Source organism: Mustela lutreola, chromosome 18 (assembly GCF_030435805.1).
Source record: "Mustela lutreola isolate mMusLut2 chromosome 18, mMusLut2.pri, whole genome shotgun sequence".
In the NCBI taxonomy this organism is placed as follows: Eukaryota; Metazoa; Chordata; class Mammalia; order Carnivora; family Mustelidae; genus Mustela; species Mustela lutreola.
The window spans coordinates 46,621-70,645 of NC_081307.1; the positions used below are offsets into that span (position 1 = coordinate 46,621).

Sequence of the window (24,025 nt, forward strand, 5' to 3'; positions counted from 1 at the left end):
TCAAAAAAATTAAAATGGAGCTGCCCTATGACCCTGCAACTGCACTCGGTATATACCAAGAAGATACAGATGTAGTGAAAAGAAGGGCCATCTGTACACCAATGTTCATAGCAGCAATGGCCAAAGTCACTAAAGTGTGGAAATAACCAAGATGCACCTTCAATGGATGAATGGATAAAGATGTGGTCCATATACAATATGGATTATTATGCCTCCATCAGAAAGAATGAATACCCAACTTTTGTATCAACATGAACTAGACTGGAAGAGATTATGCTGAGTGAAATAAGTCAAGCAGAGTCAATTATCATATGGTTTCTTACTTCTGGAGCATAAGGACTAACACAGAGGACATTGGGAGATGGAGGGGAGAAGTGAGTTGAGGGAAATTGGTGGGGGAGACAAGCCATGAGAGACTGTGGACTCTGAGAAGCAAACTGAGGGCTTTAGAAGGGAGGCAGGTAGGGGGTTGGGTGAGCCTGGTGATGGGTATTATGGAGGGCACCTATTGCATGAAGCACTAGGTGTGGTGCATAAACAATGAATTCTGGAACACTGAAAAGAAATAGAATAATTTAAAAAGTCCCTTTCTCCTTTAAATTTCATAATCAATACAAAAAGTTACATGGTATTGGACTTGAGCTACTACTTGCTGTATGTCCAGCTCTCTTACTTTCTTTTTTTATGTTCAGCATAACAGTATTCATTGTTTTTGTACCACACCCAGTGCTCCATGCAATCAATGCCCTCTATATTACCCACCACCTGGTACCCCGACCTCCCACCTTTTATATACCTGGAGGCACTTGCATGAGGCAGACAAGTTCTCAATAAAGAACTTTAATTTCAATATATTAAAGTATACTATGTTTTCCACAGTGAATATAGACTATTTATCAAATCAGAAACAAGTTCTAAAAAAAAATACCCATATACAGATAGCTAACAAATACACAGCCCGGTACCTCTAAAGGTTAGTACTTCTACATATTTCAAAAGGCATCAAGTTTTTGCTGTTTTCCCCTGATCCAAGCATGCACATTTGTGTGTATGTAAGTAAACACCCAAAGACAACTGAATTAGTAGTCCACATTCACCACATGGATTAATGCCTGTTGTGATCTCTTTCCCTCCCAAATTGTTTCTGATTATTCACTTTAACTAATTTTGCCTGCTTTCCAATAATAGGGAGAAGAAAATTTGCTTCCCCACCCCAGCACCAATCAAAGGGATACTTCTGTCCTGTGAGCCTTCATTTTTCATAGGGGAAAACAAACAAACAAACAAACAAACAAAAACCCAAAAAACCCTGAGCAGTGAAACTAGAAATTCCCTCATGTTTCCTTCCTTTCTGGAGCTTACTGCCCTTAGGTTGCACAGTTGCCCAAATATTGGCCCCTCCATAAGAAGCTGTAAGTAGCACGTAGTGGATGAAACATCCAGGATATAAGGAAGGGCTACTCTGGGCAGTTGCATGGCCTGGGATGGTCTGCCTCACCACTGGGCAAGGGCTGGGGTCTGGGGTCACCATACCTCAACACCGTTAAGAGAAGACTTCAACAAGAATGTTTATTTCAACATCTTTGCATGAGAAAATAAACACTGCCTTCAATAAGCAGTTTCAATTAAAAACTAAAATTTTAAAACATAATTTTAAATATAATTATACCAAGAAGAATCATGACACATGTTGAATTATTTTAGGAGCCACAGTCTTCCTGAGGTACAAATAAATAGCTTGTACAAATAGGTAAAATCATTTATTAGGAAACTTTAAACCTCTTACAATAAAGTTACCATTAAATATAAGAATAAAGTGACTATTTTGCTTAAAAATAAACAAAGGTCACTTTGAAAGAGAATGGCAGCTTCCCTGTGGACATCCTCTATACCCAGCCCAATCAGTACTTACCAAGTACAAGTTTGTAGATTTTGCTAACATGGTAAATGATGGAAATAAATGAGGAAGACAATATTTTCAAAACAGTGTAAAAAGAACTTTAAAACAAGTATCTCGATTCTCCTTATTCTTCCACTCTAATTTGTAGCCTTTGGATAATATGTGGGAAAGGACATATATACATTTAAATTTTAACTTAAATGTCTACTGAAATAAAATGCTATCTTATTAAAATTCCTATCCAAAATTTAAAAAAAGTCATGGTGACAAATAATGTTGACAATCATGTAATGTAATCCTATCTTAAAACTCAAATTATGCTAAGAATGAATATTTCAAAACTAAATGGTTCACTTTGTTAAAAATCTTCTTACTGAGTATTAAAAAAATCACCCAATGGTATCATGTTTTTAAACTCATTCTACTCATCATGCCTGTATTTTATCCCACCAGTTCTCTCTAATGACTTAGCATTCTTTCTTGTCTGCTCTCTTCTCTCATTTCCTTTCACCAGCACCAAAAACACAAAGACTCCAAAGTCCTGAGAGCAGACTGGAGTATCCCTTTGCCTTCTAGAAGCTGTGCATTTTGACCCTACTGGTCCATTCCACCTGCCCAATAGGCAAGATTGCCCAGTAGGACAGTGCAGTCAGGAAGGGAGGCAAGGACAGAATCTTGAGGGATAGCAGAGAGAAAGAATCACATTAAGAAAACTGGCAAGAATTCCTATCTTACATTGAGGTCTTCCATTCATTTTGAGTTTAATATTTTGTTCTAATAACACAACTCTGGGTGGGCTCCGAGATAGCTCCTCAGTGGGGACACATCACCAGGAAGACCACACCATGATTAGAATTTAGAATCTTCGGCACCCACACCCCAACCCCTACATTCCCCTAGAGAGGGGAGGGGGCTAAAAGCAGAGCACATCTATGTAAGGAAGCCTCCATAAAAATCCTCATAGCAGGGACGCCTGGGTGGCTCAGTTGGTTAAGCAGCTGCCTTCAGCTCAGGTCATGATCCCAGCGTCCTGGGATAGAGTCCCACATTGGGCTCCTTGCTCAGCAGGGAGCCTGCTTCTCCCTCTGCCTCTGCCTGCCATTCTGTCTGCCTGTGCTTGCTCTCTCCCCCTCTCTCTCTTTGATAAATAAATAAAATCATTAAAAAAAAATCCTCATAGCAGCGTTTCAGGAAACTTCCAGGTAAGTAAACATATCCAGGTACCAGGAGGGGGATGAAACCCAGCTCCACAGGAATAGACATTCCTGTGCTTGGGACCCTCCCAGACTGTGCCCTTTGTGTCTCTGCATCTGACTGTTCATCTGTATCCTTTATCATATCTTTCATAAATTGCAAATGAAAACAAATGTTTCCCAGAGTTCTGTGAGCCACTCAGTTGAACCAGAGGAGGAGTTGAAGGAACCTCTGATTTGTAGCCAAGTTGTAGAGAAGTTGTGGGTAACCTGGGCTCCTCGTACTTGTGACTGGCACCTGAATGTGATGGAACAGTCTCATGGGACTGAGACCTTAACCTGTGGGTACAGATGCCATATCAAGGCAGACAGTGTCAAAGTTGAGTGAAACTACAGGACACCCAGCTGGTGTTGTAGAGTTGCCTGGTGAGGGAAAAATCCACAGCCTCAGCCACAGTGTTAGAAGTGAAGTGTTCTGTGTGAATATGGTAATATGAAAGCAGATGGGAGAACTGAAATGTTTCCTTGACATACACTCTCACACAAAATATTATGTATGCCAGGTCTTTGCTGATGTGATATAGCACATATTCAAGTTCTAGTGAAATATCATAAAGAGTCAACTCAAAAAACAAACAAACAAGCAAACATACAAAATATGGATAAGGTGGGAGAAAATAAGCAATGTTTCCTCTTTCCTATCAAGAGAAAGACCATTCCTGAATTATCCAAGATTTTGCTTTTACCTGAATAACCATAGAGTTCAATAGTACTTGAAGGAAAAAGCATGTCTGGTCCTCAGTGATCCTTTCCCCTGATATGGCCGGCAAGAGTGGAGTGATTCTTGTGGATATATCTTTGCTCCAGAGTGGGGAAAAAAAGGAGTTCTTTCGCCAACGTTCAAAGGGTTTTTAAAAAATGGCCTTCATTAAAATACATCTGCCCCTCCTTTGGAACCTACTCACACTACACTCCAGGCCAGCGAGCATCAAGGGGTTGGAAATATGGTACAAAGTCCCATGAAGCCACCTCTCCCTCTAAACTATTCTTCTCTCTGCCAAATTCTGCTTCGGTCAGCCTAAGGATCAAATACCTGTCTTTGGGCAATAAAGTGATGTGCATTAATCAATCATTGGCCCTAACTGGCAAGTTCCTTAAAAACTCACGGGACACAGATGGTTGCCATGACTTTCCCAGGAAGCAGCTACTGTCTTTCCATGAATGAGGCATGAAAATACACAGCTGGGTGAGCAGATGAATGTCCACTCGTGAAACAATCATGCTAAGGACAATAAACAGTAGTTTTGGATGGCAGATTTAAATTTCATTCACAGCCAAGAAAACACTCCAGATACATGATGTGTCTCCACTTCCTGCTGTTTCCAACATCTGAGTCCTCCCTTCCATTCCTGTTTCCACCACTTCAGTAAATGTCTCCCGTCCTCATTGCATATAAAAAAGGCTCTGATTCTTTCTATTCTAATGTCTGTAAGACATTACTGTGAACAAGAGCAGGGGATAATTCCTCCTCCAAACCCATCTACGAAATAAAGGGTTCTATTCCGGATCATGACAAGCTGAGGAATCCCTCAAGAGAACTTCCAGAGTCATTTCAACCTGTAAGGCTGGCTAAAATGTTCCTCACCATCCGCCACACCAGGGCTAGGACTGATGAGTGTCTCCACCATGCAGGTCCCTCTGGATGACATAATCGCTGGGAAACCAGGCACGAGGCAAGCAAAAATCAGCACCTGCTCTTCTGCAAAGTTTGTCTGAAGTGCTTGAAGCTACAGAAGAAACACATTGACTCCTTCAGATCTTACCTAAAAACAAAATTAAAGGTGACAAAATTAAACACATGTTTATGCAGAGATGCACTGCAATGCAGATTCAGTTCTGAGAAAGAAAAACTAGAAGTTAAAGGTACCGTTAAACTCCTACACCAAGTTCTTAGTGACAAGAAATCAGGCGTGCTGCAAGAAGCCCAAGGGTAAAGAGTTGGGGTCTGGAGCCACAGTGCCTGGTTCCAATGCAGGCTCTGCTTTTTGCTTTTTGCTAGCTTAGCTGTGGCCAGTGGAGAACCACCAAACTTCTCCCTTTGCATCAGTCTCTACCTCTGAAAAATAAGGATGATAAAAGAATTTACCACAAAGTGCTGGCACAGGGATACGTGACTTACAACAGTGCCTGTATCATCAACTGTCATTTAATCACAAAAATAATGCAAAGACAATCGTCCTCCAAATTTACAGTGTGCTTTGAATAGGGTTTTTTTCTATAATATGCATATGTATCATGGAAAGTTGTTGAAAAATCTCAGAGCTAAATAAGACCTTAAAGACCTGGCTCAGTTATTTGACCTTGAAGCCCATTCATCAGGCATTTCTACACCAGCCCTCCTTTTTTTTTTTTTGCCTGTGCAGGTAGCTACCTCGAGGGCTGCCACCAAATCATCACTTCCACAAAGAACCATTCAGAAATTTCTCGAACTCATATCATTGCTGGACTTCTGGCATAAGTCCATTGTTACTGTTGGATGCTTCCAGTAGTAGGAAATGGAACATGCTCAATGAGGGCAGGGGGTTGTGTTTGACTTGCCCACTGCCATATCTCCAGCACCTAGAAAGGTGCCTGAAACACATAGCTGGCATCCAGTAAATGTGTGCAATAAATGAGTGAACTAGACAAAAATAGATATGCACTGGTAGACGTGGCCTGTGGAGTACAGCTTCAAAAGCAGGAGAGTATTGAGACTCCTACATGGTAGGTTGCATGGCACTGAGTTAAAGAAAATGGGTCCTACAATCAGACCAAAGGTTAAACCTCGAAAGTTGTGCGATCTTGGACAAGTCAGCTACAAGAACAAAGACCCCTGTCTTCTATTGATAACAGCTGGGAAGAGAGAATCCATTTCAGAAGGAAAGGGGACACAGGACGGCTGTGTACGACACTTATATTGTCAAGATGGCAGTGTAAATTCACTTCATGGGGTCCCACACCATCATCCCCCACTACCATTTGAAATACATGGTAATGATAGATGAAATATATATATATATATTTTTCAGTGTAACAGTATTCGTTGTTTTTGCACCACACCCAGTGCTCCATGCAATCCGTGCCCTCTCTAATACCCACCACCTGGTTCCCCCAACCTCCCACCCCCTACCCATTCAAAACCCTCAGATTATTTTTCAGAGTCCATAGTCTGTCATGGTTCACCTCCCCTTCCAGTTTCCCTCAACTCCCTTCTCTCCATCTCCCCTTGTCCACCATGCTATTTGTAATGCTCCACAAATAAGTGAAACCATATGATAATTGACTCTCTCTGCTTGACTTTTTTCACTCAGCATAATCTCTTCCTGGAAGAGATTATATATAAATTTTTAAAAGATTTATTTACTTACTTATTTATTTGACAGAGAGAGATCACAAGTAGGCAGAGAGGCAGAGAGAGAGAGAGAGAGAGAGAGAGAGGAGGAGGAAGAGGGCTCCCTGCTGATGCAGGACTCAATCCCAGGACCCTGAGATCATAACCTGAGCTGAAGAGACAGGCTTAACCCACCCACTTAGCCACCCAGGTGCCCCTAGATTAAACACATATATTTTTAAAAGATTTTATTTATTTATTTGGCAGACAGAGATCACAAATAGGCAGAGAGGCAGGCAGAGAGAGAGGAAGGGAAGCAGGCTCCCTGCTGAGCAGAGAGCCTGATGTGGGGCTCAATCCCAGGACCCTGGGATCATGTCTTCGAGCCGAGCCGAAGGCAGAGGCTTTAACCCACTGAGCCACCCAGGCACCCCTAGATTAAATATTTTTTTTTAAGAGAAGAGAAAAGTTAGCAAGTGAACCTCGGTAAAAAACAAAACAAAACAAACAAAACCCAAAACTGACAAACATCTCCATGAAGCAGCAACCGCAGAAATTCTCAGTGATGCACAGATGTGTAGCGACAGGAAAAGATGTCTGGAGGCTGACTTCAAGGAGGACAAGTCGCTCCCACTGGAGATAAAGGCAGACAGAAAGGCCTGCTCGCTTGCTGCCTGAAGCCACAACTTCAACTGGGCTGCGGACTTGATTGCACACCACTTGCTTCACCAGAACACTGTGAGGTTTCCAGTAGCTCATTACATCTAAACACTACTGCCTCCTTTAACAAGGTTTCCCTTCTGGATTGCCCCTGACTTACAGGGATAGGCAGTAGGTGTCCCTACACGTGCTCCTTCCAAATTCTCTCCTCTCTCTGCTTTCTTCTGATCCACTTTTTATTTATGGGCTAGCTTTACAGGATATCCCTTCTGTGATTAAACAGGTCTTAATAATTCTACCTTTTGTAAAGGAAGCCTTCCCCAATTATTTAGATGTTGATAAATATTTACCTCTGAATGTCCATAAATCATCACTTTATATGGCACCAACATGTAGAAAATAAGAATGAAGTTACCCAATTTTCAGAATGAACCATACAAATTACAACCTACCATCTAAAGCCAGAGACAGAAAGAGAACATCTGCATAAACTAAAGTAATGTGGGTTCCTTATTCATTCATATTTATTATGCAAAATGGAAGTTTTAGGAAGATTAGAATAATGCATACTTGTTCTATTATATAGGCAACTAATCCTCTGTAGATGGTAATGTATCCATAACTCCATCTCCAATCTAGAATTTCTGAACACGAGGAGAGGGTATTAAAATCTCCTCTGTGGGAGGCAGAGCATTACAGTGTCTGGCTCTGGCCTTCCTGCTGCAGGATGAGACTTGCAATTAGTGATGGCAAATGGAATTCACAAAACATTTCTGGGCTTTAGAAGACATCGGAAAACTAACAAAGGACTTAGAAAATGGTAGGAAAGGAAGCGGGAAGAGGGAGGTGGCAGAAACAAGTGAGCCAAAACCTGATCTGTAAGCAACAAGCTCAAGAGAAACAAATCAGGGTGCCAGAGAACAAATGCCATTTTCACTGCAGGATCTCTACAGGCCTGTGCCCTCCAGACCCCGTTCCCACCACATGGTAAGTTGGGGGAACTGAACCTGAGATTTCCTTAATAAACAAGGACCCTCAAATGGAACCAAAGTGATCCCAACCAAGAACACTCCCAGCCTCCTGGCAAAGGAAAGACAAACCCTCCAGGAAAAAACAAACAGACAAACAAACAAAAAAACAACACCAAAAAACAGAATTAAAAGAGATTACATCTATGTTCCAATAAATCTGGTCTCAAAATCCCTTCACAGAGCATGCAAGAAATGAGGCCACTGTGAGAGACAGAAGACTGAGGGAAAATGAAGACTTCAGACACTGGAATGATCATATACAGAATAGAAAATATTACATGTTAATTGTTTAAGAACACAAAAGAGGTTTAAAAATGAAGAAGGATCAAGAGCCTATCAAAAGCAACAGGCCAAGTGTGAACATGGAACTGAAGGAAGTGAAACAGGGACCAAAAATCACTGAGACGTAAAACACAACAGAAGACACACCAGAATGGTGGGGCAGTAGATGAGCCCCGAATGAGGGACTTCACAACACCGCACCAAGAAGTGAAGACACTCCCCAGAATGCAACACAAGGAGGCAGGAGAAGAGGAGGAACGCCAGCTTGAGAGACACGGGCAACAGACGGGAGGTTTAAATAAGAATCCTGGGAAGTACAGCAGAAGGACAGAGTCAACATTTCAGAAGAAAACAGCTGAGGATATTACAGAAGTGATAAATCCAGAAATACAGGAAATGCACAGATACCAAGCAAGATGAGAAATCTTCAATGAAACATTTTGTGGTAAAGCTATAGAACACCAAAAACTAAGAAAAGGTTTTAAGGAAAGCCAGAGAGAAAAGGCATTGAAAGGAATGAACAGGGTGGAAACAGGGTTTAAAGCTGCTACAGTGGTAAGGAGATGCTAGTAAAATGGTACCTGTAAAGGGTGACAGGAGTATTTTTACTGCCACTACTGCTAATACTGTGTCTAATGCACATAACAACTGAAGACTGCGAAGGTTAAGATGGAGCAGAAAAAAAATTAAACGAATTATGACCCTCAAAAGAAGGATCATATCGGGGTGCCTGGGTGGCTCAGTGGGTTAAGCCTCTGCCCTCAGCTCAGGTCATGATCTCAGGATCCTGGGATCGAGCCCCGCATCGGGCTTTCTGCTCTGCAGGGAGCCTTCTTTCTCCTCTCTCTGCCTGCCTCTCTGCCTACTTGTGATCTCTGTCTGTCAAATAAATAAATAAAATCTTTGAAAAAAAAAAAAAAAGAAGGATCATGCCAATGAATTTCACAACTATGGTGATCACTTTAAAAGCATCTCTTCTTTTTATCATAGCATTTGTATCATGTCCAGGATGAGATATTACAGCACACATGATAGAATATTTTAAAACAATAGTCCATTTTGCTCAAACTCCATGTTGAAAGCAAACGACTCTGTTAAACACTTTGAAGAAGGTAAAGTAGTGGAACCATGTTTTGTCAAGAAAGCCCAGGGAGAAAAGCAGGTAGTAAAACCAAGTAGCAGTACGGAGGAAGGGCAGCCTCAGGAAGAAAATGAACACCGTTTTCTTCTGCTTTGTTCTATTTTTTGTTTTCCTGTTGTTGGTATTTTTTTTTTTTTTTTGGTCTTTCCCAGAAATCACTTCATATATATACATTTATCTGTTCAACTTCAGTGAAAGTTGGGAGGAAAAGGTGCCAGAACTTTTGAATGGTTGTCTTCAGCCGAGTGCTTATTTTCTTCCTTCAGTTTCTCTGGGGTTTCCCACTATTCTTCAATAAACATGTGTTGCTTTCTGGGAGGGTAAAGCCAAATGCATTTTTAAAAGAAGTAATGGCAGGTCATCCATCCATCCAGATAAGGAGAGAGCCCATACCAGGGAAGGCAGAGAGGGTAGTAGACTCCCCTCTGTGAGTTCCTGCCCTCTTGGTCTTTCCTCAGCCCTTGCTCTCTGCTCTGTGTCTCCAGTCACACCCCAAACCCAGAGCAACAAAAGGACTGTTCAAAACTTAAACCCTGTGAGAAGGGCCACGCAGAGGCAAGGAGAGCCCTGTAAGACTCTGAGCCATGTGGTCTGTATCTGAGACTGCACATCTCCTTGAGCCACGTTCCATTCCCTCCATGCCTAATGTTGGCCTAACGTTCTACAGAAGCAGTCAGGGCATCCATACACTCCTCTCTGTGTGCTTTTCTGTATACCTGATCCCATCTCAACCCACAACACCCAGCAGCATGCACCATCTGTCATCTCCCTTCAGTCAACCTGCAAATAGGTAAACACAGCCTGTAAAACCCACCTTTGTCCAAGCTATGTCTGGAGTTATGATCGTCTGTGTCTTTACCATCAAACTTTCTAAAAGGCTATTCTTGTATGTGACCTCCATGGTCTCACACCCAGTAACTCTATCTCTCTGTCTGGCTTAGGACTCCACTACTCACCTCCCATTTTCTTTCAGTACTCAGTGACAACCTCCTCGATCTACCCCCACCCCCTAATCAAGCTGCTTTGCAACTTTTCACATCATCGAACATTGCTGACATTTCATTCCTTCAAATCTCTCTTCTCTAGACATCTGTGCAAAAATGCCTTCCTGGCATCAAAGCCACGTCCCTCCCCTTCCATCCACTACTCCTTTATTCTTCCCCTTTATCTGCCCAAGAAAAGAAAGAATTACCCTAAATCCTTAACTGTCACTCTCTCTACAAGGAATATATCCCTTGGCAACAGCATGACTGCATCTCTCTTCCCCCAAGCACCCATCCCTACATTTTGACTGTCCAACCAGAACCTACACCTGCACGTCCCACAGACACCTCAACTCAGATTGCCTAAAGCTGCACTCCTCCTCTTACCTCCTGCACCTGGCTCCCTTCCTGAGTTGCCACGACTGTTGTGGCAGTTGACACATCAGACTCAACATTCTGAAAGCACAGAGGCACCCCTAAGCCTACTGCAGCATTTTTTTTTCCATAGCCGAGGTATGGAAGCAGCCCAAGTGTCCGGCAACAGAAGATGAAGTGGTACATACACACAATGGTATATTACTCAGCCATCAAAAAGGATGAGATCCTGATATTTACAACAGTATGGATGTACCTAGAGGGTGTTGTGCTAAGCAAAATAAGTCAGACAGAGAAAAACAAATACTGTATCTCCAGGGATGAATCCTTGAAAAATGCCCTACATATTCAAGTTTTAATGCAGGACCAGAAGCAACAGTTTTAGCATATATCACCACAATATAAAATACAATCTTTAAAAAAAAGGGAAATAATAGGACAACAGCAATTAGGGTAAAAAGACTTAACAATTGTCTTGCTCATCATCACCAGCACCACACCAGTTACACGTCTGACCCCCAGGCCAGCATAGCAGGTGTGAGGACAGGTCCAGGCAGAGAAAGTGTTACTTGTCACATTTTTTGAAAAATGATAAACAGAAGGGATGCCTGGGTGACTAGGCTGGTTGAGCGGCCAACTCTTGATCTCAGCTCGGATCTTGATCTCATGGTGGTGAGTTTGAGTTCCACACTGGGCTCTGCACTGGGTGTGGAGCCTGCTTTAAACTAAACTAAACTAAACTAAACTAAACTAAACTAAAATAACACCTCTGTCAAAAGTACGTGAATTCACAACTTACATGTAAGTCAAGTTCTTCTTGTTCTAAGACAGCATGAAAACCAAGATGTCGTTATCAAGACAGGAAGCAAGATAAATTGTGTATTCCATGTGCCGTGAGATGACTCCAAATGCATCCAAGTCAGCTATGGCCCTCCACACATCTGCAAGAGAGGGTATATTATCCACATTAGCACAGAGGAAACCAAGGCTCAGAGAGGTTAAAAAAATAAAAAGAATCCAAGATCATAGCATCATTTAGCAGCATAACCAGAATGTATAGGAATTACCTCAAAACAGGCCACACTAGTGGAAGAATACCTTAGTGTGGAGTTATGAAAACCCAGGTAGAACGCTGCCTCAGAAAGGCAGATAATCAATAAAGGAAAAATAAAGAGGCGCCTGGGTGGCTCAGTCGGTTAAGCATCTGCATTGGGCTCAGGTCATAAATAATCCTGGGATCTTGCCCTATGTCCGACTTCCTGCTCAGCAGGGAGTCTGCTTCTCCCTCTGCCTCTGCTCACCATTCATTCTCATAAACAAACAAATCAATAAAATCTTACCCAAAAAAAAGAAAAAAATAAAGATTATAAGCTTACAATAAAGATATGAATGATGAGTCAAAGCTTTCAGTGACACACCCACACCTGCCTACAGTTCTCTGGCTAAAACATGGGTGGAATTGATGGGGTTAGAAGAACAGGAGGCACATAGGCCTGGACAGCACAGCCCCAGCAGATGCAGAATCCTGGTGTAGGTTTAGCTAGCTTTCATTGTCCTTTAAAATGTCAAAGCTAAAGAAATCTGGTAGGGTTATTGAAGTCTGATCCTGGGGATGCCTGGTTGGCTCAGTCTGTTAGGCAGCAGCCTAACATGACTCAGGTCATGATCACAGGGTCCTGGGATCAAGTCCAGCATCAGACTCCTTACCCAACCAGAAGCCTGCCTCTCCCTCTGCCTGTTGCTCCCCCTGATTGTGCTCTCTCACTGACAAATAAATAATCTTTAAAAAGAAAGAAGAAAGAAAAAAAGAAAAGAAAAATAAAATCTGATCCACAGTATAGAACAACACAAAGGATGGTACTTTCTTGGGCTGATTTCTGTTTGTTTGATTTTAAGTAGGCTCCACAGCCAGCATGGACACTAGTGCAGGGTTTGATCTCAGGACCCTAAGACCATGAACTGAGCCAAAGGCAGACAATCGATTAAGCCACCCAGGCACCCCACTTTCTTGGGTTCTAATGGGACTTTTCCTAGGTTCTAATCCTAGCTGTACTGGCTGCCAGGGGGAATGAAGTCCAGCACCACAAGAAAAGCATCCCAAGGCAGCAGTCCTCTGCAGAAGATTTGCTGGTGGCTGCCATCATCAAAGAGTCAGTGGGTGAAGTTGTTGAAGCACAGTGGGAACAATGATAGCCACTGCCTTTTGGGTGTCACTGAATCATCCTACTCATCTTCAGGAAGCCTGGCCCTTCTCCAGTCAACGCAGCAAAAACAAACTTGTTAGAAGAACAGGGGAGGGCGTCATCTCCCTCCCTCCCAGAAACTGAAGCAACCAGCCAAGCAGTGCAGCACTGGAGTAAAAATAAAAATATGAAGGAATGTGGCGGCACCTGGGTAGCTCAGTCTGTTAAGCATCTGCCTTTGGGTCAGGTCCTGATCTCAGAGACCTGGGATCTGAGCCCCACATCAGGCTCCCTGCTCAGTGAGGAGTCTCCCTTTCCTTCTCCCTCTGCCCCTGCTCCTAGCTCATTCTCTCTCTCTCTCTCTCAAATAAATAAAATCTTTAAAATAAGAAATTTAAAAATGAAGGAATGAATCAAAATGCAGAATTCAGAAACAGAACTACAGATATAAAAACTACATATAAAAACCTGAAATATGACCCGGTGAGTGAGGAAGGATTATTAAATCATGATACTGTATGAATTGATTGCCAATTTTTTTTTTTAGAACATAGAGCACACTGCACTACACGAAAACGAAAACACAAAATTAGGATTGAATACAAAAACAAAATTATCAGTGTTATTCCATCAAGTGTTTCTCTAACCTACTGATCAAAACCTCAGTTCATCCTCCAAAAGAATCTGGGCACCACCTCAGCACACACGAACACATTTTCAGGCCACAGTTCACACTGCTCCAGTCCCCACTCTACGTCCTGAGCCATGGGCTCCTCCAGGCAAAGCCACCACCAACTAGGCCCCTGCCCTAGAAATCCCCAAACCCAACCACTTCACAACATGGAGACTCAGGGAGATTCAAATGGGCAAAAACGTGGGACTTCGGCTTTTTTTTTTTTTTAATTAAAAGAAAAATACAGCAAGAAACATTTCTAGCACAAAGTGAAGAGCTAATCTCTCACAATGTCGAGAGTATTAGAATTATCAATACACCATCAATAGTTTGATAGGTCAAACAGGCCAAAAGCTGGAAACACAAGAGGAAATGCTCACAGCAAACAGACCTGAAAGCCAGGGCCTGGACCGGCTGACATGGCTCTGCCGCTTACCACAGCGAGAAAGTGTAACTTTCCTGGGCCTCAACTTCCCTCCTGGCCAGCAGGAAAGTGGCAACACCACAAAACTCATGTCTGGTCGGGGATTACGTGAAAGGAGAATGCTCACTGAGAGCCCCGCCACACCACCCGTCCAGCCACAGTCTGTGCCCAGTGAATGGGAATTTCCTCTACTGCAGCCACACGAAGAGCTGAAGGATCTGCACAGGATGCCTGTTTATTTACCAGTCACAAATCCACGTTCTGCCATAAACAGAGAGGGCAAGAGACCGCAAGAGATGGGAATATCCCTCACTCTTGCCTGGACCAGGCTTTTAAGACAAGTTGGAAAGCCCACAGCAGCTCTGCCACTGACTCTGAATGAGCCTTTGGAAGACAACACCATCCCAAACAACAGTTTAATTTACTTCTCTTTAAAAAGCAGTGAGACAAGGTCTTGGCCACATCTTCATAAATTAACAGCTTAGGAGGATAAACCCCAATGATTTACTTATGTCCCGAGCAGGCACACCTCCACTCGTGGGCAGCTTCAGGGAGAAAGGGTGCCTCCCCATTCATGAGGACACCCTCTGACATTAATCTGCCTGAAGATGCTTCCTACCCATGGGCATTTACTCCCTGGAACCCTCCCCATCTAAGTTCCCCTCTGGATGCTGCACGAGGCAACTTCCTCACACCCCCATCACCACTGGCGACACCGCAGCTACCCCCGAGCCTTCAAGCAGGGTGCACCTGTCTTTGCTGCCAAGTGTCCCATCAGCCCAGCTCCATCACTGATTTCTGTACCCATAATTAATTAACTTATGCATGTATGTATTTATTTATTTTTACAGATTCATTTATTTTAGGGAGAGAGAGACAGAGACAGAGATACAGAGAGAGCACACACACACAAATACAGGGAGATAGAACCTCCAGCAGATTCTACACTGAAAGCAGAGCACACCTCAGGGCTCAATCCCACCACCCTGAGTTCATGACCTTAGCTGAAACCAAGAGTTGGATGCTTCAACGACTGAGCCACCAGGCACCCCTCTGTACCCTTAATCTTAAGAAAAGACAGACACCGCTTCTTTCTGTCAGCCATGGCCTCATAAGCCATCTGTCACACAACCAAAGTTTCCAGAGGGTAGGACCAGGTCTGCAACACCAGTGATGCCAGAGTATCCCCATAAAACTACAATCTAGTGAGTACCAGGCTCTGCTCTAAGCTCCTAATATGGCCTTCTATTTTGTACCCCTCACAGACCTACATGCTAGGTATTATCCACAGTGCACAGAGGAGGACACTGAGGTCCATGGCTTAGCCAAGCGATCTACTTTTATGTGGCAGCAGCAGGGGCCTGAACCCAAGTCTGTGACTCCAAGGCCCCTCCGTCAACTCTGTTACTCATGCAGCCCCAACACAGTCATCAAATACCTCCCTAAACCCTCATCCCTCCTGTGAAAAAGCATGGTCTTCTGCCATTTCCCCGATGGGAAGAAAGCCGGCGTGAGCCAGATATAGTGACCTGCCCATGATGGTACAGGCGATGTCCCCCCTGTTCTCCCTCCAACACCCATGTCCTTCTGCACGAGGCCCCATGGGGTCCTTCATGCTTCCAGTGGAAAACTCTGGCGAGACCACCAGGCTCCTGGCAGGCCTTCATCTTGACCCTGGAGGACAGGACCAGTTAGGAGAAACCGGCTAGTTAAGCCTCTGAAATGGGGTCCTACCACCCAGGAAAACCCCCTTATCTCCAGGGCATCGCCCGTGTGAATTAGCTGGCCTTGTAGAGGGCTCCACAAGCACCAGCCTTGCTGAGTCACTTTCTCTAAGGTGGTGGCTGAGACAAAAAGGACCCAGGAAAGAAAGGCATAGGCTGTTTTGGAACTCCAGTGCCTTGGCATCAACAATTAATGTGAGCAGCTGCCTCTGCTCACCAGATCTGCATTTTATGTGGGGCACACTGTTCAAAGTTTACACCCCCCATCTCTGTAACCTTCACGACAACCCCTGGAGCTCCCTGCACCATCATTACCACCTCACAGACAAGGAGACAAGGCATGAGGGGTGTGTAGAATGATGCCGCTCTGTGCTGGTGCCAACCTGGGGAGGACTCCCACAGGCTTGCTCTTCCCACTGCTGCAGAAGCAGCTGAAAACAAGGAGTTTTTCAGTTTGCATTATGTAGAGTGGAAAAGTCAACCATAAAGGTCATTCAATTTTTAAATGGGTTATTCCTCAGGATAAAAACAGTTCCAAAAAATAATTTCCGAGAAGTTCAACATATTCCTCCTTCCAGGTGCCTGGAATGTGATGGAATGTTGTTAAAATAAGTTCTGGCCCATCAGCATGCCAGACAGAAACTGGAAGTAAGCTGTTGCAGGTCCCCAAAGGCTCCGTCACAACCCTAAGGAGAAGACATATAACTTTCACTGTCCCAAAGTGGTTATGTTTAAAAAAAAAAAAGGCACAGGTGGAACATTTTAAATTACAGACTTTCAATGCAGGGGCAGTGGGGGCAGGGGGGGTGTCCCCCAACTACCCCCAAATGTTTCAGCTATATATAGTGACTTACCAAAGTGACTCATCACAAGTACCTACAAGGCGACTGACAGGCAACTGACCGATGAGGAAGGTATTCGGACTGCTTAACAAAACCAACACAACTTAGAATCTTCATTATTAAGAAGAGAAAACCATTTATTAAACACTCGCCAGGCACCAAACCCGCTAGGCACTGTCACACGATCTACTCATCACAAGGCTGCCAAACTCAGTGCAGAAACTGAGGCTGAGTAAGTCACCTAAGGCCATGCAGCACCAGAAACTGGATTCCAACAAGGTCTGACATCAAAGCCCACCCCAGCTTGCTGCAATGCTTCAGAACCTAAGCTTTGTGATGATCAATAAACTACATGCTTAACAATGTTTACACATCTCTGTTAGAATTCAGGGAAAGGTTTTTAAAAATGACATACACAAGGGGAAAAAATAATACAGGTTCTGGAGGCAGGCTGCCCAGGGTTCAAATCTTGGCTCCTCCACTTGCAAGCTGTGTGACCTTGGACTCCTTCAGCTCCCCTGTGCCCATATTTCCATGCATTAAAATGGTAGCCATAACAGACCCTATCTCCTAAGGCAAATAAAGCATTTTGGTGTTGTTGTTCTTGTTTTAAGATTTTATTATTTATTTGACAGAGAGAGAGAGACAGGGTGAGAGGGAACACACACAGGGGGAGTGTGAAAGGGAGAAGCAGGCTTCCCACTGAGCAGGAAGCCTGGTGAGGATTAGATCCCAGCACCCTGGGAGCATAACCTCAGCTGAACAACTGAGCCACCCAGGTGCCCACAAATAAAACATTGAGAATCATTCCTGGCATGAGTTAAACCTCAGAAGGTATGGGCTGGTGTTACTTCTTGCTGGGCACTAAATAGGGTCAGCAGCCTCATTTGCATAAACAAAGCCGAGGCTCAGCCACTTTGTGCTTACCCTATGGTTTCTTCCTGTCATTAACATCTCTCCTCACTCCTGCTCTGTGGCACTAAGCTCTGGGCCTCAACTTCCCATCTGTCAAATGAGGTGAGGAGCCCAGCTGATCTATCTGAGGTCCTTCCAGCTGGGCAACCTAGGATTCTTGGTAACTCAGGGCCCAGAAATTTCAGAACCATCCTAACACAAACATTACCAGATGACACCCACTCAATTTCCTCAAATCTTCTCTTCCGTGTTATGTATAAATGCTTATTTTCATGGCAAATCTTCTCCAAGATCCCAGAGCTCCACGAGCACCTAGAATAGGCTGGGCAGGCATCCCCAGTGCTGAGGCTGGGGACATGATGGTCAGAAGCTCTGACCTCCAGGGGAGACGGATTCCAAATCAAGCTGCTCTGATAAGCAGGTCTTCCCTGCTAGAGAGGATTTCAACAGAGCACAGTTAAGAGGAAGTGCAGGCAAGAAACTCAGAACTTGGCCCACTGGACAGAGGGCAGTAGGACAGTGGGCCGGAGGGGTGACAGAGGGATGGAGAGGAACGGCACGATCAACAGAGACCAGCCAAGGCAGCACTGATGCTCAATATGAGAGGGTGGGCTGGGGACACACTGTGAAAATGGCTTCACAGGCAGGAAGCAAGCCCAGCTCAGCACAAAGCAAAGTCCTGAGCAGGAACCTTCTGGGACCAGGTTGGACACTAAGGTGAGCTGAAAATGGCTGTGGGACCCAGTGCAGTCTGAATCTCACCCATGCCTCTCACAGGCTGGGTGACACCGGACCAGTTATGCTACGTCCTTTAATGTTTCCTAAAGGGTATATTCACTCCATAACCCTGAGCCATGTTCTCATTTCGGTGAGTGTGGGAGGCCGCAATAAGGCTTGAGACGAGAACCAAACCAGACCCTGACTTGTGCCTCCTTTAAAGTCCAAATAACCTAACAAAAGGTTTAGGATGGGAAAAGTTGAGTAGCACTGGGAAAGAGTCTGTGCTATGTGTTGTGCGCTCGCCTACGTGACTTCCCTCACGCTTACTAAACAAATGAGAACAATTCGGTTGGGCTAAAAAGTTCGTTGCTGGTCCTTGCTGCCTTAGTACAGCCCATAAATTACTTTCAGGTTTGCTGTATTTGTACTGGCATCAGCCATTTGGCGTCATGAGGAACCGTAGTTGCTTAACTAAACACAGATGTAATGTCACTATATATATGGCCTTAATGCTTTGAATAAACTTAGCACTGCTGGACATCCTCCTCAGTGCTCCTCCTGCCCCCCATCTCTTTGCTTCTCGAGTTCTTTTCTTCATCCTCTTACCCTCATGTTCCCGGTTGATTTGTTGCGCCGGCCACGACAGGTGAGGATCTTATGGTGCCCACTATCTACAGAGATCCAATATATACAACTAGGACAGCCTGGAGGGGGGTGGGCAACCCAGGCTGGACAGGGAGTTAAGAAGGAGTCAGGAAGGGTGCCTGGGTGGCTCAGTGGGTTAAGCCGCTGCCTTCGGCTAAGGTCATGATCTCAGGGTCCTGGGATCGAGTCCCGCATTGGGCTCTCTGCTCAGCAGGGAGCCTGCTTCCTCCTCTCTCTCTCTCCGCCTGCCTCTCTGCCTACTTGTGATCTCTCTCTGTCAAATAAATAAAATAAAATAAAAAATCTTAAAAGGAGTCAGGAAGAAGTCATTCCCACACTTGAGGCATGGGTTGGTACTGACCAGAGACACTGGGCAAGAGACAGTGTCCTAGGAGTGCTGTAAGACTAGCCGGGTCCAGGCAAAGCACCTAACAGTGTGTAGATGTAACCCATCTGTAAAAGGTGGACGGGGGGTGGTGGTTGCAGCTGGTTGAGCATCTGACTCTTTGTTTTGGCACAGGTCCATTCACCTGGCCCATTCACCTGTGCCTGCATGTGTTCTGTGGTGTGCTCTTTATCTCTCTCTCTCTCTCAAATAAATAAATCTAAAAAAAAAAAAAAAAAAAAAAAAAGGAAGTCAGGAAGGATCAGGAGACCTGCTGTTAAGGTCCCAAAGACTCCACCCTCCTCAACTAGCCTCCGGAAATAAAGTAAGTGGATGCCCAGGAGCCTCCTGGACACAAAACTTTCCAAAGCAAAGCTTTCAATTTCATACTGGAGAAAAGGTTGCTGTGCAAATTCAAGACAAAAAAGCCGGCCAGGGTGGGGTGGGTTTGGACGGGGTTGGCCCTGTAGGGCTCTGGCCACTAAATGCCCACTGCCCAAGCCAGGAGCCTGGAGTCTGTGCAGCCAGTGCTTCCTGAGGCTTCCACATCATGGCCTCGCCCTGAAGTTTCCTCCTGGAAGCTCCTTACCCAGGGAGGCCACCTGTGAGCACCCCCTCACACACACCCCAGCTTCTGCCCCTCCATCCAGCTGGAGTGAAGGATCCCCAAGCCTGCTCTCTCTGGTCTCTCCTGCACAGAGAGGAGTATGTGCCCCGGAAAGGAGGGTCCCTGAGGATACCTGAGTCCCTGGCCCGAAGACAGCTGGCTTGAGAATGTGGGGTTTCGGTGCTCTAGGCACAGCAGTTCCTAGAGGAAACAGGGTAGGGAGCTCCAAGGTGGAGGGGAGTCCCGGGAGTCTGGGATCGCAGATTCCAGTGGCCCCCAAGTGGAAGGGTTTCAGTGACTCCTGAGGTGAGAGGGGCCAGGGGTCAGGCCTGGAGGTGGACAAGGACCTGTGGGGTAGGGGGCCGGAGATGGAAGTGATCCCAGGGTGGTCGCAGGCCCAAAGTAGAGGTGTGGGGGTGGGGGTGGGGGGAAGGGGTCCATGGGCCGGAAAGGAATGGTATCCTGGGGCTCCTGGGTAAAAAGCAGTTGAGGTGGAGGGGGCCCAGTGGGGCCCAGGCTGTGCGGGCAGAGCCAGCTCCTCTCGGGTTGGGGAGCCCAGCGATTCTGAGGGACAAAATTTTCCATCAAGTTCTGGAAAAGAAGCCTGTCAGCACAGGCGTCTCTCCGGGGGTCAGACGAGCCCAGTAGTGCTGGGCCCCTTGATGTCAGTAGGGCCCCACGGGTTCCCTGGATACCGAGAAGTGGAGCGAGGGCTGTGGGGCAAGGGCTGTGGGGCGTAGGAGCACCAGTCCGCCAGGAACCTGTCCGCCAGGCCCCCCTCCCGCTCCCACAGACGAAGCAGCAGGTGGCAGCGGGCAGGAGGGCCCCAGTCTCCCTCTCTGCCTAGCGCCCCTACCCCTCCCCAGCCCCTCAGTACCTGAGTCAGCGGGGCACCAATGCACTCCCCCGCGCCCTGCCCTGCCAGCCCAGAACCCCTGCCTCCCCGGGAGGCGCTAATTGCACAGTGAGTTCGCTGGGACCTCAGAAGGCGGTGGGCCGGGGGCAGGCAGGTGCGGGCGCGATGCGGTGGGTGGGGGGCGGCAAACAGCGGTGCAGGCCTCTGCAGACCCGCCCGCCATCGCCCAGCCTCCTGTCTGTCCTGTCCGGTGAGGGGCCTGGCTGCGCCCCCTGCCGGTTCCCGCTGCTCTTCTGCTGACTCCAGGACCCCAGTCCCCCGCCCAATCCTGGCCTCCCTGCTGCTGCTTGAGCTCCAGGCTAGGCCCGCTGCCGCTCCTGGGCGGCCGAGCTGCGGCCCCGGTGCGGTGTGGCTGGCCCTTTTCTCTCCCCAGGGCACAGTGGAGCCGAGAGGGAAGGCCTGAGGGGATCTTCCGTCTGCTCAGCGCCAGTGGACACTCTCCAGGGGCCTCTCTACCTGGTGGGCTCCACCCATGGCCATCTTGGAACCCCTGGAATCCCCTTCAGAGACCAGGTGAAGCCCTCCTTGGGGAATCCAGGCTCCTGGGACCAAGGCGAGTTGATCTTGTGTACTGCTGTGTTTGTTCCCTGGCCTGGCATGGATTGACAGTTGCTGAATTGATCTATTCTGGAGTCATCAAGGGCAGAGGAAAGAGTTCAGGGCTGGGATCCCCAGGCCTGGGGTCCACACAGGCTTGGAGCCCTCTTGGCTGTCCCTGACAGAATGACCAAAGAGGAACCCTCAGAAACATGGATCTGCCTTGAACTGGCAGAGCATTCAGGGACAGGAAGGGGAATGTCTCCTTCGCAGAGTATCTGGAAGCCTGCAGTGGAAGATGGATTTATCTGAGCCATGGTCATTAGTGTTGGGCCAAGGAACCCCTGGCTTGCATCTCCTACCTACATCCTAGGTCTAAAAGGGTGTCTGGGTGGCTCCCTCAGTGCAGCATCTGTCCAGGGTCCTGGGATCCAGCCCTGCATCTGGCTCCCTGCTCAGTGCAGATCCTGCTTCTCTTTCATCCTCTCCCTCTACTTGTGCTGTCAAATAAAATTAAAAAAAAAGTTAAGAGGGGGGACAAAATGGCACGGAAGTAGGAGGAGGCGTCTTTTCAACTTGTACCCCAAAATGAGCTGATTACCTACCAATCACCCATGAACTCCAATCACCCATGAAATCAGCCTGAGATCAGAATTATACACGTCTGGATCTCTACAGGGGAAGAAGAAGCCAGTGGGCAGGTAAAGCGGAGTGGGAACTGTGAACTGATATCAGAAGATAAACAAAAGGGGGAGGGAGCTACCAGAGGCAACCAGTTGGAAAGTAATATCCCAATACGAGCGAGAGTGCCCTGCGTCTGGGGACCAGCATTAACTTGGAGACTGGTTGAAAGCACTCCAAAAGAGCAAAGGATCTCGGGGGAAATTGTGGGAATCGGGGCAGCTAGGGACAGGGGCTTAAGTCCCAGGTCCCAGGACAGCCTCCCTTGGCGCTGAGGCAGAGAGAGTGCGGCAGAGAAACCAGCTCTTGGTCCCTAAGCTGCCAGTGCACTGGAGAATGCATGGGGTCCTTTTCCTGTGAGGGGATGGGAGCCACACCAGGCGGCAGAATGCGAAAGTCCTGCTATAGAGCCTGAGATACTCCCCTGAGAGAGGTATAAAGGCCCCGCCGGTGCCCTTTGATACACACCCTTGTTTCAGAGCCTGCACCAAACTCCTGCCCCAGAGAGGTGCGCGAAGGCCCAGCCTGGTGCTCTCGGACCTGTGCCCCGTTCTCAGAGCCTGAGACCCGCGTGTGAACCTCTGTCTTCCCTGAAATTGGTGCATGTAAGGTGGGCGCTCTTAGACCCAGAAAGACCAGGCACTCCCAGCCCGGGCCAGCGGGAAAATCTCAGTGTGCGATTGCTGCTTGGAACCTCTCTAGCAGTCTAGAGGTGCCCAAAGCTGCTGCTGCCGTGCTTTTGGGTACAAGCAAAAGATCCTCCATCCCCAGGGACAGCGACTTGGAACCTGCTCTGCCAGCGGCCAAGGGGGAACTTATTTGGGCTCTGCAGCCAGACTGAGGCTTCTCTCTGAGAGGGAGATCAGGGTGCGGTTTGTTTTCCTCTAAAACTACAAAAACCATCAAAAGTGGTCAAAGTGAGAAAAAAAAGTGAACAAACAAGAAACCGCCAGAGAACAAAAGCCTGAAAAAAAAAAAAGTTTCCTCAGAGCCCACCCCCTTGAGGGGGGCGGGAGGACTTAAGTCAGGGAACATCATTGACTGAAAACCCACATGGCAGGCCCCTTCCCCAGAAAACAAACCAAGAAAGAAAAAAAAAAAAGAGAGAGAGAGAGAAAGTACTACAAGAGAACTACCACTACTACATAGGAAAACTTTTATCTTTCATTCATTACCACTATTCTGGTTCTTTTTTTATATATATCTATAGGTAATTTTTTTAACCCCAGCAGGATGGTGGAAGGGGTACATGGCTGAGTGCCTCCCGGGTCTGACCCTGTGTGATGCCACCCGGTGCCTTCAGCTGCCCTCTGGAAGGTGTTGCTTTAGTGGCAGAGCCGGAGGGCACCAAGCGTGTGTCTGTCTCCAAAGTCCTGGGCACCACATCACAATGCCTTCCTGAGAAGCAGAATCAAGGACAGTTGCTGATCTTCATTCCTTCCCACCAAAGGTATCTCATACACCATCTTTGGAAGTTGGAGCCAGGGGGCGCCTGGGTGGCTCAGTTGGTTAAGTGTCTGCCTTCAGCTCAGGTCATGATCCCAGGGTCCTGGGATCGAGTCCCACACATTTGCCTCCCTGCTCAGCGGGGAGCCTGCTTCTCCTTCTCCCTCTGCCATTCCCCCAACTTGTGCTTTCTGGCTCTCTGTGTGTCAAATAAGTGAATAAAATCTTTTTAAAACGTTTGGGCCAGGGGGCGCCTGGGTGGCTCAGTGGGTTAAGCCACTGCCTTCGGCTCAGGTCATGATCTCAGGGTCCTGGGATCGAGTCCCGCATCGGGCTCTCTGCTCGGCAGGGAGCCTGCTTCCCTCTCTCTCTCTCTCTCTCTGACTGCCTCT

At 46.5% G+C, this 24,025-nt stretch overlaps 1 long non-coding RNA gene across 4 annotated transcripts in view; it reads right to left on the reverse strand.

Moving 5' to 3' along the window:
* The window catches only part of LOC131820549 (uncharacterized), a 44,457-nt gene that overhangs the window by 9,349 nt on the left and 11,083 nt on the right, over positions 1–24,025 (reverse strand). For 2 of the 4 annotated variants that reach the window (XR_009349687.1, XR_009349686.1), the window contains exons 2-4: positions 11,735–11,876; positions 5,021–5,209; positions 4,739–4,916 (exon numbers count right to left, since the gene is read on the reverse strand). This is a non-coding gene — a long non-coding RNA (uncharacterized LOC131820549). Of the gene's footprint in view, positions 1–4,452; positions 4,917–5,020; positions 5,210–11,734; positions 11,877–21,874; positions 22,007–24,025 lie in introns of those variants that run through there. The other 2 variants (XR_009349688.1, XR_009349685.1) reach the window with 2 other exon arrangements.